The following is a 6,239-nucleotide window of genomic DNA, read 5'->3' on the forward strand; positions in this document are numbered from 1 at the left end:
TAATGTTCCATTCTATGGAGATACCACATTTTGTTTATTCATTTATTAGCTGATGGGCATTTAGGTTATCTCCCTTTTTTTGGCTATTGTAAATAATGCTGCTATGAACATTTTTATACAAGTTTTTGTGTACATAACTTTTCAATTTTTGGGGGTATATATCTAAGAATAGAATTGCTGGGAATAATCACATGCTTTAGTTCCAAATGGAACCTGGCTGGCTCAGTTGGTAGAGCATGCAGCACTTGATCTTGGAGTTATGAGTTTGAGCCCCATGCTGGGTATAGAGATTACTTATAAATAAAATCTTTAAAAAAAAAAAAAGGAAAGAAAAGAAAATGGTTGAAAATGCCAGAGAATTCAACTAATCATACTTACTATTCCACCTAATTCATAAATAGTCCCTTTATAATTTTGGTTCTCTCAATGACAGTTAAAACTCCTTAGGGGAGTTTAAACATCACAAAAATTTTCTCACAGGTCTAAAGAGGAGCTGAAAAGCATCAGTCAAGAGTGGTGGATATGATTTCTTTATTAAACCCACTGTCGGGTGCCTGGGTGTCTCAGTTGGTTAAGCGACTGCCTTTGGCTCAGGTCATGATCCTGGAGTCCCAGGATCGAGTCCCACATCGGGCTCCCTGCTCAGCAGGGAGTCTGCTTCTCCCTCTGACCCTCCCCCCTCTCATGTGCTCTCTCTCTCTCATTCTCTCTCTCTCTCAAATAAATAAATAAAATCTTAAAAAAAACCCAAAAACCCAGTCATTTATTGCAATTTTTTTGATTAAGCATTTTCTCCCAAATTAAATAAAGGATTTATAGATTTGGTAGATGGATAATCTTTGGATTAAAAAGTATTTTTTTAAAGTACAGAATTATTCTTTTGGTAGTAAAAAAATTAATTTTCATTGCTATATAGAAACAGTATGCCAGTATCTTTCTTGCCTTAAAGGATACTGATAATGCCTTAGCATGTAGTTGGTGCCCAATTTTTATTTAAGTGTTGAATTAATGTAAAAGAGTTTAAAGTTTTCTTATCTATGTAAATTGTGAAAGTACTTTTGATTTTATTTACTTATTTATTTAGTGCTTTTGATTTTAAAATGTTCTCTTTAAATTCAGTCACATACTTGGATACCTGAAATAGTTTTGCATTACTGGAGATGCCAGGAATCTAATTGATAGAGATGTTTATCTTTCCTACAAGAAAACCAGATTGCTTATGCTTTATAATTAGGATGTTTTTAAGCAAGGCATGCACTGTTGTGTTGTCACTGACCTACCAATCTCAATTGTGTTATATAAAGCCACTTCACACATTTAGTTCATTTACTTCGCTGCCTCTGAAAGCATCTGAGTTTGTGACCCTTTATCTTTTAGCTCATCACTCGTGCCTATTATTAGCCTTTCTTGGGGGCAAGGAATTGAAAATACTTTTGTTTGTTTATTTTTTAAGAAAAAAACCCCTATAATTTGACTAGTTATGATGGATAAAATGATAATAATATATGTGATTGGACTTGGTAAATGGCTTAGAAGTAATTACTCTAGGGCACCTGGGTGGCTCAGTTGGTTAAGCAACTGCCTTCGGCTCAGGTCATGATCCTGGAGTCCCAGGATCGAGTCCCGCATCGGGCTCCCTGCTCGGCGAGGAGCCTGCTTCTCCCTCTGACCCTCCCCCCTCTCATGTACTCTCTCTCATTCTCGCTCTCTCAAGTGAATAAATAAATCTTTAAAAAAAAAAAAAGTAATTACTCTATCCTCATATTAAGGACTATGAACCTCACAGAGTTAAGGTTAAACATTACCCATAATTTAATAACACAATGTTTATCCAACAATGTGTAACGTAGTGTACTGCCTACATACCTGGCTTATATATATATTCCCACTTTATGGAGAATTATAGAAAGAAATGTGATTTGTTACTTTTAAATTATAGCTTAATCAGTATTTATTTGACAAGTTCTATAGGTTGAATATTTCAACCTTTTTATCATTTCTCTTTTTTTCTGTGATATTTTTAATTCATAAAATTCATAAAAGTTTTGGAGCTGGGAGAATTTTAGAGATCACATTTTCTAGATGAGGAAGTAAACCCAGAGATGCTAAGTGACTTGCCTATAGCTAAAAAGCAAGCTTGTAAGGGAATTCTGAGATACCTTGTTTCTTATTCTCAGTAACAGTTCCTACCAATATGTTATGATGTCCCCTGTTGTTAAATTTCTAAGACTATGTCAAATTCTGTTTAAGTACATTTACCTACTTCTTTGTGTAGTCTGTTTAATTCAGCACATTTGAAATATTTTGAGTCATTTATGAGCATGTAGAATATGAACCTATAATTTGATGGTGTTAACTAGAAAACTTGAAAGAATAATTATGAAAACTGCTATTTTTTTTTAAGAAGGGAATTAAGAGCTCAGAATTGAAATGTATCCATCATTAACTTAAAAAATGTATGCCAAAAAAATGTATGCCAATGTTATTCTCAAAATACTTCAAGGCCACATCTGAGCTTTTAGATAAATAATATAAATTAAATTAATATTTTTCCAAGTAAAAATTTACTATCCAAAATATGTGATATTATATCATTGTAAAGAGAGAGAGAGAATGGTGAGAGGTGTTGAGAGGAGGAAGAGGAAGGGAGGAAGAAAAAAACCCTGCACATTTTATTGAGAAAAATTTGTGGGCGCCTGAGTGGCTCAGTCGTTAAGCGTCTGCCTTCGGCTCAGGTCATGATCCCAGGGTCCTGGGATCGAGTCCCACATCGGGTTCCTTGCTCGGCAGGAAGCCTGCTTCTCCCTCTCCCACTCCCCCTGCTTGTGTTCCTGCTCTCGCTATCTCTCTCTCTGTCAAATAAATAAATAAAAATCTTTAAAAAAAAAATTTGTAATGAGTATAATACATATAGAAGCTCTACAATTATTTGCAAATATAGTAATCTCTCCCAAACTAAAAATTGATAGGTACATCTTCTCTGTAGCTTTTAGAAATTTGGCTTGTATGAATGCAGTTCTTGAGCCATTCTTATAGAGAAAATTGTTTTCAATTTTTTTTTCTTATTTTAAGTAAACTCTATGCCACACATGGGACTCAACTCATGATCCGAAGATCAAGAGTCACATGCTTTACTGACTAAGCTAGCCAGGCTCCTGTCTTACAGAGATAGTTTTTTTTTTTTTTTTTAAGATTTTATTTATCTGACAGAAAGAGAGAGAGCACAAGTAGGCAGAACAGCAGGGAGAGGAAGAGGAAGAAGCAAGCTCTCCACTGAGCAGAGAGCCTGACATGGGGCTCGACCCCAGGACCCTGGGATCATGACTGAGCCGAAGGCAGCCGCTTAACCGACTGAGCCACCCAGGCGCCCCCAGAGATAGTTTTAAAAAGAAGAAACTGGAGGTTGGATAAAGAAAAGGAGAGTAAAGTAAATGGAGGAGGAAAGTAAGAAGTTTTGGATACAGCCTTAAACATGAAAAATAAAACCAGAGGCAAAGAACTCCATTCCTGTTTCTGTTAAAGGGATGGCACCAAGATGAATATGAAAAATCTGGACAGAAAGTAGTATTCAGTTATAATAGGTTCTGTATTAGAGAAGAGCTTGAGAAACATTTACATTTTTTAATAAGTTAAAAGTCAGACAATATTTTATTTTTTTATAAGAGTTTTTTTTTAAGATTATTTATTTATTTGAGAGAGAGAGAGACTATGAGCAGTGGGGAGGGGCAGAGGGAGAGGGAGAAGCAGCCTCCCCGCTGAGCATAAAGGCCAATTTGGAGCTCGATCACAGGACCCCGAGATCATGACCTGAGCCGAAGGCAGACACTTAACTGACTGAGCCACCCAGGCACCCCTAAAAGTTACACAATATTTTAAATCAACTATATATTTTGCATCTCTAGGACTGGGTATGGAGGGGTTGGAGAGATAGGATTAACTGAGAATCATAAGATCTGAAAAGTATTAAACATTTAGAATGAGGTTAGGCTTCTTTTTTTCTTAATTGTCTTCTTAATGTGCCTAGTAGGCCTAACAGAGCAAAAACAAATTTGAAGTGGGAGTGGGAGATCCTGAAAGGTTTCTAGTGAGCAAGGAATGATAAACCACATATTTATTACTCATTAAATAATAGGCTGTTGGTCTCTGTTTTTATTTATTTTATTCATTTTTAAAAAGATTTTTGAGAGAGAGAGAAAACATAATTGGGGAGAGGGGCAGAGAGAAAGGGAGAGGAAGAAGCAGACTCCCGACTGAGCATAGAGCCCAATTCGGGGCTTGACCCCAGGACCCCGAGATCATGACTTGAGCCAAAGTCAGATGCTCAACCGACTGAGCTACCTAGGTGCCCCTCTCCTTATTTAATACAATCTTAATTTTAGTGAACCTAAAAGCTAACTTCTCAGGGTTGTGCCTAAAACTATTATTTTCCACAACTTCCTCAGCTAATCCTTCCTCTTCCACAATGGTTTCAGAAACAACCGTCTCAGACGGGGAAATTATATTGTACTGTGGTTTTTATAAATTACACTCCCTTACTTATTAAAGCAATCATGAAAATGGGCACAGCCCACTTCAGAGGATTAATTACACAATAGGAATAGTTTTAGGGGCACCTGTGTGGCTCAGTCGTTAAGTGTCCGACTCTTGATCTCAGCCCAGGTCTTGATCTCAAGGTCATAAGTTTGAGCCCTGCGCTGGGGCTACTTAAAAAAAAAAAAAAAAAAGGAGTAGTTATAACATTTTATGCTCCTTTCCCAGAGTATTTGATACATAAATTTTGGAGGAGATTTTTAGAAGTTAAAATTGGAACCCTGAATGATAATGGGGCATTAGTATTATTTAAAAATTAGTTGCTGGGTTATATAGGTTTATTTTCATGAAGTTTAAAAAGGGTATACATGATGACCAAGTGGGATTTATTCTAGGTATGCCAGGCTGGTTTAGTATTTATAATTTCTCTAATACATCCTTTTTCTCACCTCCTTTCCACTGTTGTTGGCAAATAATAGTATGTTATAGTCACAAGAACACATTTACCTTGTTTTATACAATTGCTTTTTAAATCAGTTAAGAAGAAGAAACATGCATTTATAATGTCTTTTATAATTAGATAATTACCTTTGCCAATGCTCTTTGTTTCTTCATGTGGATTTGAATTTACTGACCTGGGCTCTTTGCTTTCAGCCTGAGGAATTTTTGACAGATTTATTGTCAGGTGGGTCTGCTATCAACAAATTCATTTGGATTGTGTTTATCTGGGAATATCTTTATTTTGCCTTCATTTTTTTTTTTTTAAAGATTTTATTTATTTATTTATTTGAGAGAGAGAAAGAGCACAATAGGGGGGAGCAGGAGAGGGAGAAGCAGACTCCCTGCTGAGCAGGGAGCCCGATGCGGGACTCGATCCCGGGACTCCAGGATCATGACCCGAGCCGAAGGCAGTCGCTCAACCAACTGAGCCACCCAGGCGCCCCTTGCCTTCATTTTTGAAAGATAGCCTTGCAAGATACAAGATTCTTGGTTGACAGATTTTTTTCTTTGAGCACTTTGCATATGTTATTCCACTGTCTGTGGCCTCATTATTTCTGGTTATAGGTCAGCCAATCCTACTGTGGTTCCTTTGTGAATAATGAGTCATTTATCTCTTGTTACTTTCGAATTCATCTCCTTGTCTTTGTCTTTTAGCATTTTTATTCTCATGTCTGTGGATATCTGTGCTTATCCTATATTGAGTTTGTTGATATTTAGATTAATGTTTTTCAATAAATTTGGGAAGTTTCCAGCCATTATTTCCTCAAATATTTTTTCTGCTCCTTTCTTTCTTCTCCTTCTGGTACTCCAGTTTTGCGTATATAGGTATGCTTAATGGTATTCCACTATTCTCTGAGGCTCTGTTCATTTTTCTTCATTCTTTTTTTTCTCTCAATTCTTTTGATTGCATAATCTCATCAATCTATCTTCAAGTTTGGTAATTCTTTTTTCTGCCAATTCAAATCTACTGTTGAGCCCCTCTGGTAAATTTATTATTTCACTTATTGTCCTTTCAGCTCTAGAATTTACATTTGGTTCTTTTTTATAATTTCTCTTTATTGATACTCTTCATTTGATGAGACATTGTCATCATATCTTCCTTTACTAAATCATGGTTTCCCCCCCCCCTTTTTTTTTTGGTTCTTTGAACCTATTTACAATGGCTTCTTCTAAGTTTTTGTTTGTTTAATCCAACATCTGGTTTCTTC

Source organism: Neomonachus schauinslandi, chromosome 4 (genome assembly GCF_002201575.2).
Source record: "Neomonachus schauinslandi chromosome 4, ASM220157v2, whole genome shotgun sequence".
Taxonomy (NCBI): Eukaryota; Metazoa; Chordata; class Mammalia; order Carnivora; family Phocidae; genus Neomonachus; species Neomonachus schauinslandi.